We start from the raw sequence: 6,000 nt of genomic DNA, 5'->3' as shown, positions 1-6,000 counted from the left end.
TTTATGTATTGAACTTTTATCACACCATGTGTGATGCATGTTCATGGCAGAAAATACACATGACGGAAATGAGGTTTATAAGTGTGTGTGTTCCTCCTTTTTTTTTTTTTTTTTTTCTCCTAACTCACCCATTTGCCAAAAGATTTCCAGCTCCAGAATCCAATCACTTGCCAGTTTAGAGAGTTCACCCTTTGCCAGCCCAGTTCCTGGGCATTTTGCAATGCAGAATCCGCATGCGGATAGGGGTAGGAGGAGGTGGGTTAGAGACAGATAGAGAGGGAGTTCTTTTGTGGTGCGTTGGGTTAAGGATCCATCTTTGTAACTGCAGTGGCCCCCGGGGTCATTGCTATATTTTGGGTTTGATCCCTGCCCTGGGAACTTCCGTGTGCCACAGGTGTGACAAAAAAAAAAAAAAAAAAAGGAGAGAAATACAGAGCCTGAGAGGCTGGGGAGAAATATAGAGCCTGAGAGGCTGGGAGGAAGGAAGGACTGGGCAGAGAGGCTAAATTGATCTATTTAATAAAAAGGAATGGAGAGGGAGGGAAAGAGGTAGGTTAAAAAAAATGGTAGGAGGAGGAATTTTTATCAGCGATTGCTATGGGGTATTAAGAGGATTTCTTGTAATTCCCCAAGCAGAGATTAAAATAACTGTATTTTCTGGCTCCAGGATCATAATTCTTTCTTTCTTTTTTTTTTTTTTTTTAAGCCAAACCTACAGCATGCAGAAGTTCCCAGGCCAGGTATCAAACCCAAGCCGCAGCAGTGACAATGCCAGACCTTTAACCATTAGGCCACCAGAGAACTCCAAGCATCATAATTCTTTATTTGCACATCTTTATTGCAAAGCTTGTAGATCTTTGACCATGTGGAGATCCAGAATTTATTAGGGGAGTTCTCTTTGTTGCTCAGTGGGTTAAGAAGCCGACTAGTATCCACGAGGATGCAGGTTCAAGCCTTGGCCTTACTCATCGAGTTAAGGATCTAGTGTGGCCTCAAGCTACAACATAGGTTCCAGAAGCATTTCGATCTGGTGTTGCTGTGGCTGTGGTGTAGGCCAGTGGCTACAGCTCCAAATTGACCCCTAGCCTGGGAACTTCCATATGCCATGGGTGTAGCCTAAAAAAAGCAAAAACAAACAAAAAAAGGAATTTATTAGGGTTCCATAAGGGAAGTATAAAATATCATTATTTGATAAATAAAAGTCAACTATTTATCTTTTTTTTTAACAACTATGATTAAGCCTAAATTCATCATGGCCAAAATCTGGCTAACAAATGCAAATGAGATTATAGAATTACAAAATCACCTATTTTGTAACCTCTAGTGAGAGAATAAATTTAGACAAGGATCATCAATCATCTGGGGATTCCTAAAACCACTGGGTGGTGAAAGATTTAAGAGAACTTTTTGTGTGTGTGTATGTGTGTCTTTTTGTCTTTTTAGGGCCGCACCTGCGGCATATGGAGGTTCCTAGGCCAGGGGTCTAATTGGAGCTACAGCTGCCAGCCTACACCCCAGCCACAGCAATGCCAGATCCGAGCCGCGTCTGCGACCTACACCACAGCTCATGGCAACGCCAGATCCTTAACCCACTGAGCAAGGCCAGGGATCGAACCCGCAGCCTCATGGTTCCTAGTCGGATTCATTTCTGCTGTGCCATGATGAGAACTCCACAATCTGTCAAATCTTAAAAATGGGGAATTCTTTAGGACAAGTAACCTAGCTTCTCTGATAAATAAATAGCAAGGGCAACTCTTATGATGAAAAGAAGTTGACATATCAACCAAATGCAAAATGGGGTCTTTTTTAGGTCTTGATTTGAACAAAGGAACTCAAAAAATACACATAAAGATATATACTGAAATATTTATGGACAAAGTGATGTAAAGTCTGGAATTTACTTCAAAACAATGCAGTGTGTGGCGGCGGGAAGGCAGTGTAGACGAGACAAGACCAGCCGTGAACTGCCAAGTGTAGAACTGATTAATAGAGGCAGAGAGGTTCATTCCACTCTTCCCTCCTACTTTTGTGAATGTTTGAAAATTTACACACACTCACACATAATAATGAAGCTACAAAAATGGAGCATATTCAAAAGTTATATATTATTTAAAGGAAAATGGGCTAAGATCAAATAATTGAGTTTGCAGTAACTCCTGCTTCACTGAAAGCTGAAATTAAAGAGCATGTATAAAATCTGAAGTGACCAGTCAAGTTATTGTTGTCATTAATGTAATTACTGCAATAGCTAATTGGAAGTGGAGGGGAGACACCAAGACCCTCCCTAAGAGGCAGGTAGCTGTGCAGCCTTTTCAAACAGTCAATTGCAGTTCCTTAACCAATTGTGGCTCCGTGGTTAACGAATCTGACTAGGAACCATGAGATTGCGGGTTCAATCCCTGGCCTTGCTCAGTGGGTCGAGGATCTGGCTTTTCCGTGAGCTGTGGTGTAGGTTGCAGATGTGGCTCGGATCCCGTGTTGCTGTGGCTCTGGCGTAGGCCAGTAGCTACAGCTCTGACTCGACCCCTAGCCTGGGAACCTCCATATGCTGCAGGAGCAGCCCTAGAAAAAGCAAAAAAAAAAAAAAAAATGACAGTCAACCAAGTTGTTGGCCTCTGGCCCCAACCCGTGGTCTTTCCAGCCCCATTTCTTGCCCTTCCCCGTTTCCTCGCCTTCAGGCCACACGGCCATCCTTTCACAGACTGAACAGCCTGACCTCCTCGCCTTTGCACTTCTCATTCCCTCTGCCTGCCAATCCCTCTCCTGCAAATGCCCCATTTTCCTCCTACACCCTGCTTCCTCTCCTGCTTCATAGAATTAGTCATTTATTTCTACATCTCTCCCACCCAATTCTGCTGCCCCAGACACGCTATCTTGTTTATCTCTACATGCTCAGGGCCTGACATCAAGAGCATTTTTTTTTCTTTCTTTCTTTTTTTTTTTTTTTAGGGCTGCACCCATGGCATATGGAGGTTTCCAGGCTAAGGGTATCATTGGAGCTACAGCTGCCAACCTACACCACAGCCACAGCAATGCCAGATATGAGCCGCGTCTGCAACCTACACCACAGCTCACGGCAATGCCGGATCCCTAACCCACTGAGCGAGGCCAGGGATTGAACCCAAAACCTCATGTTTCCTAGTTGGATTCATTTCCGCTGCGCCACGACAGGAACTCCTGATGAATGAGTTTTGTTGTTGTTGTTATTTTCTCTTTGGGCCCACGGCATGAAGTTCTCGGGCTAGGAATTGAACCCACGCCACAGCAGTGACCAGAGCCAAAGCAATGACAATGCCAGATGTTTAACGGCAAGGCCACCAGTGAACTCCTGATGAATGTATTTTGGAAAAAATTCTGACTGAGTGACGGAGGAGCAGTGAAGATTTTGGAGAGCCCAGTTCTCAGTGTGACCCCAAGAAAGTTACCCTAAGCTCTCCCAAGATGTACCTGCCAAACTGCGGTACAACAAAGCAAACAGTCTGATCCAAGAATAACCAACAAAACCACTGGTTAACACCAACTCAACTATAGGCAGGAGAAAGCAGTTTAAGAGAAAGACTTTGAGCCTAGTAGTATGCATGAACTGTGTATTAGAAATGGTGACAGAAACACAAGTCAGTGATGGGGCAAGATCTCAAGACTTCTCTAAGGATTAGTCAAGGGAGGGTGGCAAGCTAATAAAATAAGAGCGCTTTCTGCCTTTTAAAAGACCCAGAGCCCCCAAATTTAGCAGCTCACTGATGCTTCTATCCTGCCAGCCCGCCACAGATAATCCGTATGCAAGGAATATTATGCAGCCAACCTGTGTCCTCTCAGCAAAGAACCTAGAGCCCTGAGTCCCTGGAAAATCTTTTCCTTCTTTTTTTGTTAGCACTATTCTTTTTTTTTTTTTTTGTCTTTTTGCTATTTCTTGGGCCGCTCCCTCGGCATATGGAGGTTCCCAGGCTAGGGGTTGAATTGGAGCTGTAGCCACCGGCCTACGCCAGAGCCACAGCAACGGGGGATCCGAGCCGTGTCTGCAATCTACGCCACAGCTCACGGCAACGCCGGATCGTTAACCCACTGAGCAAGGGCAGGGACCAAACCCGCAACCTCATGGTTCCTAGTTGGAGTCGTTAACCACTGCGCCACGACGGGAACTCCCAGCACTATTCTTAATACCCTACAACTGAAGGAGCAGATCTGTGCAGGAGGAGAAAATATTGCGTCAGAGGACTTTCATAAAGACCTCTATATCACATCAGATTCTAGAAAATAATTATTTACTTACCTGGTATTATTATTTTTTTTTGGCTGCAGCCATGGCATGTGGAAGTTCCCAGGCCAGGGATTGAACCCACGCCGCAGCAGTGACTTGAGCCACAGCAGTGACAATGCTGGATTTTTAACCTGCTGCACCACAAGGGAACTCCAGAATTATTTTCTTCTGATGACTAAAAAAAAAAAAATTCTTATTTGGAAAATATAGAAAAGTACAAAAAATGAAATAAAACTTTCCCATAATCCCACCAGAAGTAACAACCATTAACATTTGATGTATGTGTGTCTACATGTGTGTATTTCCTATAATTGGAATCATGTCATATAGAGTTTTATATACTTATCACTTAGTGTATTGTGGGTATTTTTTCAGGTCAATAATTATTTCAGGAATTCCCGTCATAGCTTAGCAGTTACAAACCCCAACTAGCATCCATGAGGAGGTGGGTTCGATCCCTGGCCTCGCTCAGTGGGTAAAAGCATCCAGTGTTGCTGTGAGCTGTGGTGTAGGTCACAGACGCAGCTCTGACCCTGCATTGCTGTGGCTCTGGTGTAGGCTGGCAGCTGTAACTCGGATTCAATCCCTAACCTGGGAACTTACATATGCCGCGGATGCGGCCCTAAAAAGACCAAAGGAAAAAAAATTATTATTTCAAAATGCAATTTATAATGACTGCATAATGTTCATCATGCAACAATTTATTTTAGCCATCTCCCATGGGATATTTATGCTGTTGCCAGTTTTTCTCTGTTACGAATGATACACTGTGATCAACAGCAGTCCAGGAAGAACTGCTAGGTCAGAAGGCGTGACCTTTGGCAAGGCTTTTGGTGCATATGGTTGAGTTGCCCTTGGGAAGGCTCGTACCGGTTGGATGTCCCTGCATCCGTGGGTGACAGATGGGTGCGTCCGAGTGCTCTTCCCCATCTCCCCAAGTGTGGACGAGACGATGTGCTTCGCACTTTCTCACAGTGATTGTTTATTGCGTAGTCAGGAAAATATTCATGTTCTTTTTTTTTTTTCCCAAAGACTTTCCTAACATCCCCCTTGCCCAGGTTCCAATTTATTTGTTTGTGTGCTTGTTTGTTTATATTTTTTGGTCACTCCTGCGGCTTGTGGAAGTTCCCAGGTCAGGGATCAAAGCCGCGCCACAGCGGCAGCCTGCATCCCATCCACAGTGATGCCGGATCCTTAACCCACTGTGCTACAGGAGAACGTCACGCTCTTTTTTTTTTTTTCAGAGAAGAAAATAAGCATTATTTCCCCCCATTAAATAGATGGGAAATCTGAGGCCCATGGATGAATAACTTTTTAAAAGAATTGCTTTAGGAAGCCTGACAGTTGGGTCTGTGGGGATTGAAAAAAGTGATTCTGGATAGAATCGAGATGCTTCTAAGAAGAAAATTCTAAGAACATTGGCAGTTTCATTAGCCAAATATAAAGTCTGGCTCGGAAGAGGATGAAAAATAACTCTGAGGAGACAATTCAGGAGAGTCATCACAAATCTGAGGAGAAAACCTTGGTGCTGAGGCGGCTGGAATGGGATCGGACGCCGTCATCACTCCAGAGTTTCTGTTTCACAAGGACTTGGGGCAAAATCCAATTTGCTCTTGCACCAGTCACAGAATATTGAGAAGACTCTTTGGCCTCACCACAGACCTGAGAAGACTTACAAATGGGCAAGATCAGGTGGACAGGAGAATATTAATTAGGTGGTGCTGAGAAGACCGGTTGAGACG

This window comes from Phacochoerus africanus, chromosome 4 (genome assembly GCF_016906955.1).
Source record: "Phacochoerus africanus isolate WHEZ1 chromosome 4, ROS_Pafr_v1, whole genome shotgun sequence".
In the NCBI taxonomy this organism is placed as follows: Eukaryota; Metazoa; Chordata; class Mammalia; order Artiodactyla; family Suidae; genus Phacochoerus; species Phacochoerus africanus.
This window is presented reverse-complemented; position numbering follows the sequence as displayed.